At 43.5% G+C, this 7811-nt stretch overlaps 1 long non-coding RNA gene across 1 annotated transcript; it reads left to right on the top strand.

Moving 5' to 3' along the window:
* Positions 1–146: 146 nt before the first annotated feature.
* LOC106561429 (uncharacterized) lies at positions 147–2991 on the top strand. Its single transcript, XR_001318789.2, has 3 exons — positions 147–273; positions 504–648; positions 943–2991. It is a non-coding gene; the product is annotated as an uncharacterized lncRNA (long non-coding RNA).
* Positions 2992–7811: the final 4820 nt, after the last annotated feature.

Below are 7811 nucleotides of genomic sequence, written 5' to 3' on the forward strand. Positions count from 1 at the left end.
ATTCCAGGGTTTTTCTTTATTTCTACTATTTTCTACATTGTATAATAATAGTGAAGACATCAAAACTATGAAATAACTGATATGGAATCATGTAGTAACCAAAAATATATATAGATTTGAGATTCTTCAAAGTATGCTATTCTCTGTGATACAGGCGATTGAGCAGCCATTGCGAACCAACATGATCACTCGGCAGATCTATGAACATTCCGTCTTCATCCACCCCTTCGGCTGCATCTTCATCCAGCTCTTCTTCATCATCAACAGCATCTGGTAAGAACAAGGGTCAAGTCTGCAACTCAACCATGAGCCTGAATTAGCCTAGTGGTGCTTGTATAATGATTCATAAAGAAACAAGTCATTCATTGATTATTAGATTGTAAATGTTAATTACACATTAACAAATAAGTAAATACCTAATAATTTATTTGAACCAATGTCAAAAGCAAGGAGACTGAATTTGATTTATTGTTGAGTATTTTCTCAACATTTTATCTCACCAGATGTACTACATGTTTGGGTTCCTGTTCCTGGTGTTCATCATTTTCCTCATCACCTGCTCCAAGGCCACCATCCTGCTGTGCTACTTCCACTTGTGTGCAGAGGTGGGTGGAGCCATGCATACATGGATCTGGCATCACAATAATGGTATACTGTGCTCTCTCTTTGCATGTAAATGCATTATGTAATATTTGTAAAACGGATTCCTAATGTTTCCAGTTTGCCAGATTATCTGTGCCATTATGTTTAGCTACCAAAAGTGAAGTCTTTGTGTCAACAGTAAATCTATTTTAGTTTCATGAAAACATTCTAAATGATACAAATGTTTCTTTCTCATATGACTTAATTTATCTCTGCTCATCGATCCAAGCACTTAGATGTCACTACAGTGTCAAAAAATGTATTGAGCCGAACCTAAAGAGTGTCTTATGTTTTGTATAGGACTCACTGGTGGTGGCATTCCTTCCTGACCAGGCTATTCATGGCAGTCAACCAGTTTGTTTACGACTTGCACTACTTCTCCAAGCTGCAGATCATCACCACTACCATCCTCTACTTCACCATGATCATGGTGCTGATTTTCTTCCTCTTCACAAGGGAGTCAACAACAGTGCCACACTACGCAAGGCTAGACTCTAACAGGTTTAAGTAGAGGTGCTCAGACACATTTCATCTTAACGAACAGTGCTGGAGCTTTTGGCAGACTTTGGCAGATTCATCGAATGTTTCCAGCCACTCATCTCAATAGGATTTTTTTCCGCCTTTAAGAAATGGAAATGTGTGGTGCTGTAATAGCGAGCCGAGACAGTTGAAAATATTGATGGGATATTTTAGTTGTCTGTGTGCTCCTGAAGTGCTGTGGTATCTCATTGTTAAAATCATCCTAGAGTGGAGATGAAACACCTGTTGTGTTTAATGGGCTGATGTTGGTAATACTAATACAGAAATAACCATTGTAAATGTATTTTCTCCTCTTTACTGCATTTTGCCTTTTTATGCCATTATGTTTACCACTTCAATGCCCTTAAATCTGTAGTTTAAAGCATGGTTCGATATTGACATTTAGCGAGCTAATCAAGATAGAATCTGAGAGATCTCACCTTTTACCTATCTCTGTAGCAGTTAGCTCTCATTTCGTCTGGGCACTGCATCAGCCAGATGAAGTAACTACACATTTAATCTTCTTCCCCATCCCCTCTTGTCTTGATTCTACAGGGAGCAAGCCTGTTCTCCTCAAAACATTATTAGCAAGCTAGCTAACATTAGCCAACTTGAGCAGAGATCTCAGCTTGCTAACTAGCAAAGCCAACCAACTACACATCAAATATACAGAGCAAATAATTATTTTATAAACTAATTTTAATTTTTTCGAATTACAGACCGGGTGGGGCCCATTGATCATCAGTTATCATATTAAAAACTGCAAACATTTGTCTCCAAGTTGCAGACCCACGAGCCACTGTGGCCCCTCATGATGAGTTCTGTTTTTTTGTGGCCCCCACCCCCATCAAAGTTGCCTATCTCTGTTTGACATGCTTGTACACTTAAGGCACTATTTTACCTTCATATCATTCTTTCAAGGAACCAGTTCTCTGGCAAAAAAACGAAATTGATCTGAAACACTGCTTAAAGGCCTACCTAACAAAGATTAAAGATGTTGATACTAATTACATAGCTATTAAACAATAATCGAGACAGTACAAAGCCTGCAGTACGTAGCTTGCTCACACTTAATATTTAATTTGTAGAGTAATACGTGTTGAGTTTTAGCACTTTCTCAAACACTCTGGAAAAAATGAAATAACATATCAAATGGATGGACTGAGGCATTCAGACTGCGTCTAGATGGAGCCACAAGGGGTCAGTAGTTGTACATTTATGAGCTCGCAGACAATGCCATTGCTGGTACCCCATCAGCTGTTTTCATTCAGTCTTGTGTGTGGCATATATTATACTTTGTGCATATTTATAGCTTTTTGCTGTAGATTGATATTGTAAACAGTTTGTGGAAGGACTGTAACATTAAGTTGCTCTTAAATCTATGTATTTTTATGTTGTAGTTACATAAACAGATATAGTGTCATTTGCCTACACATTGTGTAGGAGTAATCTAGATTTATGTGTTCTTGTCCTCTTTATTTTACATGCTGTGAGTGCCACTATCTGTAAATTTGACATTTTCTCTCAAATTAATTGTCCACTCAATAACACCTAGAAGACACAAAAGTGAGACACGCTTTGTTGGAATCCTGAGAATGTGGCATGCACCAATCCAATAGAAACACGTTTTGCTAAATGAATTTCACTGATCCCATAGTATAGACCAAAGGTCCCTACCCAACCCTGTATCTCACCTTGATTCAAGCCTGTCCATTAGCTCAATTACATATCATATCTGTGAAGATAAGATTTGTCACGTCCTGACCAGTAAAGAGGTTATTTGTTATTGTAGTTTGGTCAGGACGTGGCAGGGGGTGTTTGTTTAATGTGTTTCGGGGTTTGTTGGGCAATGTTCTATGTTAGTCTATTTCTATGTCTGTGTCTAGTTTATCTATTTCTATGCTTAGTTTATTGGTTTGACCTTCAATTGGAGGCAGCTGTTTCTCGTTGCCTCTAATTGAAGGTCCTATTTAGTAGGGGTGTTTTTTCATGGGTTTTTGTGGGTAGTTGTTCCATGTGTAGCTGTATGTCTCACAGGACTGTTTTCTCGTCATTGTTTTGTTTAAGTGTTTGTTTTGGTTTTTCATCTTAATAAAGAAGATGTGTATTCACATTCCCGCTGCGCCTTGGTCCCATCTTTACGACGACCGTGACAGAACTACCCACCACAAACGGACCAAGCAGCGGATCCTGGGCCAGGGAAAGAAGGGAGCAGCACCAGGAGTGGAGCAAGCAGCGTGCTCGGGAGGTGATGGCATCCTGGTCGCTGGAGGTACTAGAGGCAAGGAAAGACTGGCCGTGGGAACAGCTACTGGAATATTGCAACAGCCTGCCTGGGAAGCAGGTGGAGGTGGAGAGGCAGCCCCAATCATTTTTTTGGGGGGGCACACGGGAAGATTGGCTAGGTCAGGCGGTAGACCTAAGCCAACTCCCCGTGCTTATTATGGGAGCAGCGGATCAGAAGAGCGCTGGTCTATGCGGAAGTGCGCACGATCTTGCCCATGCACACGCACAGTCCGATGCGAGCGATACCAGCCCCCCCGTAAGTGCCGTGCTAGTGTGGGCATCCAGCCAGGTAGGAGTATGCCTGCACAGCAGATCTGGCCACCAGTACATCTCCTAGGCCCAGGCTACCCTACGCCTGCTCTACGCACGGCAGCCATCAGGCCTCTGCACAGCCCAGTTCGCCCTGTGCCAGCACTCTGCCCGTGCAGGGCTACTGTTACCACCCAGCCAGGACGGGTTGTGCAGGCTGTGCGCTCCAGATCTCCAGTGCTTGTTCATGGCCCGGTGTATCCAGTTCCTGCTCCTCGCACTAGCCCTGAGGTGCGTGTCTCTAGTCTGGCACCTCCAAAGCCAGCACCAGGCCTCCAGTGTGTCAGCCCAGTCCAGTACGTCCTGTTCCTGCTCCTTGCACTAGCCTTGAGGTGCGTGTCTCCAGTCTGGTACCTCCAGTACCAGCCCCACACACTAGACCTTCAGTGCGTCAGCCCAGTCCAGTTCATCCTGCTCCTGCTCCTCGCACTGGCCTTGAGGTGCGTGTTACCAGTCTGGCGCCTTCAAAGCCAGCCCCACGCACTAGGCCTGTAGTGCGCCTGTCCAGTCCAGAGCTTCCGGAGACAGTTCCCCGTCCAGAGCTTCCGGAGACAGTTCCCCGTCCAGAGCTTCCGGAGACAGTTCCCCGTCCAGAGCTTCCGGAGACAGTTCCCCGTCCAGAGCTTCCGGAGTCGCCCTCCAGTCCGGAACCGGCGCAGCCAGAGTCGCCCTCCAGTCCGGAACCGGCGCAGCCAGAGTCGCCCTCCAGTCCGGAACCGGCGCAGCCAGAGTCGCCCTCCAGCCCGAGGTCTCCAGCGACGCGCATCAGCCCGAGGCCTCCAGCGACGCGCCTTAGCCCTGAGCCTTCAGCTGGGGTGGACAGGTTAGGTTGGGGACTAAGGCCAGAGCCTGAGCCACCTCCATAGTAGGAGGATGGGGGAGGGGGGGGTGTAGCACAAGAACCGTCGGTGACGGTGGCCACCCTCCCTTCCCTCCCTTTAGTTTGGGATTATTTTTGTTTTGGGGTTTATTTTTGTGTTTATTTTAATGTTTTTTTGTTGTTTGAGGTGCATCCGGGGTCTGCACCTTTGGGGGGGGGGTTACTGTCACGTCCTGACCAGTAAAGAGGTTATTTGTTATTGTAGTTTGGTCAGGACGTGGCAGGGGGTGTTTGTTTAATGTGTTTCGGGGTTTGTTGGGCAATGTTCTATGTTAGTCTATTTCTATGCTTAGTTTATTGGTTTGATCTTCAATTGGAGTCAGCAGTTTCTCGTTGCCTCTAATTGACGGTCCTATTTAGTAGGGGTGTTTTTTCATGGGTTTTTGTGGGTAGTTGTTCCATGTGTAGCTGTATGTCTCACAGGACTGTTTTCTCATCGTTGTTTTGTTTAAGTGTTTGTTTTGGTTTTTCATCTTAATAAAGAAGATGAGTATTCACATTCCCGCTGCGCCTTGGTCCCATCTTTACGACGACCGTGACAAGATTACTTTACACTACCAGTCACCCAGGTATATTCCAGTTCAAAGTCTATAGGCAGACTACATCAGAGGAAGTTCTCTGTTTGTGGTAATTAGAACATGTAATGTGCAATCTTGACTGACTCAATCATATGCAGTATTAAATCAATGCCTCCATGGCAGACTTTCAATAGTCTTCTGTCCTGTCAAAATGATGTGCAAAGCTAAGCAGATAACTGTGGAACTATTAAGATACTTGTTTACTGATAGAGTTTATAAAGATGATCAGAATCAGCTGCAGACTTTGAATATTAATGTCCCCAGACTACATGAATCATAGACTTATATTAAATATCATATACAGTGCCTTCGGTAGTATTCAGACCCCTTGACTTTTTCCACATTTTGTTACGTTACAGCCTTATTCTAAAATTGATTTTTTTTTAAATCCTCAGCAATCTGCACACAATACCCCATAATGACAAAGCGAAAACAGGTTATTTGACATTTTTGCATATGTAATAAAATATAACTGAAATACCGTATTGGCCTTAATACACACAATACCCCATAATGATAAAGCAGAAAGAGGTTGTTAGAAATTTTTGCAAATGTATTAAAAATAAAAAACTGAAATATTGTCTTGGCCTGAATGCCAAGCGTCATGTCTGAAGGAAACCTGGCACCATCCCTACTGTGAAGCATGGTGGTGGCAACATCATGCTGTGTGGATGTTTTTCAGCGGCAGGGACTTGGAGACTATTCAGGATCGAAGGAAAGATGAACGGAGCAAAGTACAGAGAGATCCTTGGTTCACCTTCCAACAGGACAACGACCCAAAGCACACAGCCAAGACAATGTAAGAGTGGCTTCGGGACAAGTCTCTGAATGTCCTTGAGTGGCCCAGCCAGAGCCTGGATTTGAACCCGATTGAACATCTCTGTAAAGATCTGAAAATAGCTGTGCAGGGACGCTCCCCATCCAATCTGACAGAGCTTGAGAGAATCTGCTGAGAAGATTGGGAGAAACTCCCCAAATACAGGTGTGCCAAGCTTGTAGCGTCATACCCAAGAAGAATCAGGGCAGTAATCACTGCCAAAGGTGTTTCAAAGTACTGAGTAAAGGGTCTGAATACTTATGCACAGTTTAAGTCGAAAGTTTACATACACCTTAGCCAAATACATTTGAACTCAGTTTTTCACAATTCCTGGAATTTAATCCTAGTAGAAATTCCCTGTCTTAGGTCAGTTAGGATCACCACTTTATTTTAAGAATGTGAAATGTCAGAATAATAGTATAGAGAATTATTTATTTCAGCTTTTATTTCATTTATCACATTCCCTGTGGGTCAGAAGTCTACATACACTCAATTAGTATTTGGGGGCATTTCCTTTAAATTGTTTAACTTGGGTCAAACATTTTGGATAGCCTTCCACAAGCTTCCAACAATAAGTTGGGTGGATTTTGGCCCATTCCTCCTGACAGAGCTGGTGTAACTGAGTCAGGTTTGTAGGCCTCCATGCTCGCACACACTTTTTCAGTTATGCCCATACATTTTCAGTAGGATTGAGGTCAGGGCTTTGTGATGGCCACTCCAATACCTTGACTTTGTTGTCCTTAAGCCATTTTGCCACAACTTTGGAAGTATGCTTGGGGTCATTGTCCATTTGGAAGACCCATTTGCGACCAAGCTTTAACTTCCTGACTGATGTCTTGAGATGTTGCTTCAATATATCCACATCATTTTCCTGCTTCATGATGCCGTCTATTTTGTGAAGTGCACCAGTCCCTCCTGCAGCAAAGCACCCCCACAACATGATGCTGCCACCCGCGTGCTTCACGATTGGGATGGTGTTCTTCGGCTTGCAAGCCTCCCCCTTTTTCCTTCAAACATAACGATGGTCATTATGGCCAAACACTTCTATTTTTGTTTCATCAGACCAGAGGACATTTCTCCAAAAAGTATGATCTTTGTTCCCATGTGCAGTTGCAAACGATAGTCTGGCTTTTTTATGCCGGTTTTAGAGCAGTGGCTTCTTCCTTGCTGAGCGGCCTTTCAGGTTATGTCGACATAGGACTCGTTTTACTGTGGATATAGATGCTTTTGTACCTGTTCCTTCCAGCATCTTCACAAGGTCCTTTACAGTTGTTCTGGGATTGATTTGCACTTTTTGCACCAAAGTATGTTCATCTCTAGGAGACAGAACGCGTCTCCTACCTGAGCGTTATGACGGCTGCGTGGTCCCATGGTGTTTATACTTGCGTACTATTGTTTGTACAGATGAACGTGGTACCTTCAGGCATCTGGAAATTGCTCCCAAGGATGAACCAGACGTCTATAAAATTGTTTCTGAGGTCTTGGATGATTTCTTTAGATTTTCCCATGGTGTCAAGCAAAGAGGCGCTGAGTTTGAAGGTAGGCCTTGAAATACATCCATAGGTACACCTCTAATTGACCCAAATTATGTCAATTAGCCTAACAGAAGCATCTAAAGCAATGCCATCATTTTCTGGAATTTTCCAAGCTGTTTAAAGGCACAGTCAACTTAGTGTATGTAAACTTCTGACCCACTGGAATTGTGATACAGTGAGTTATAAGTGAAATAATCTGTCTGTAAACAATTGTTGGAAAAATGACTTGTGTCATGCACAAAGTA

The sequence above is a fragment of the Salmo salar genome, chromosome ssa10 (assembly GCF_905237065.1).
Source record: "Salmo salar chromosome ssa10, Ssal_v3.1, whole genome shotgun sequence".
Taxonomy (NCBI): Eukaryota; Metazoa; Chordata; class Actinopteri; order Salmoniformes; family Salmonidae; genus Salmo; species Salmo salar.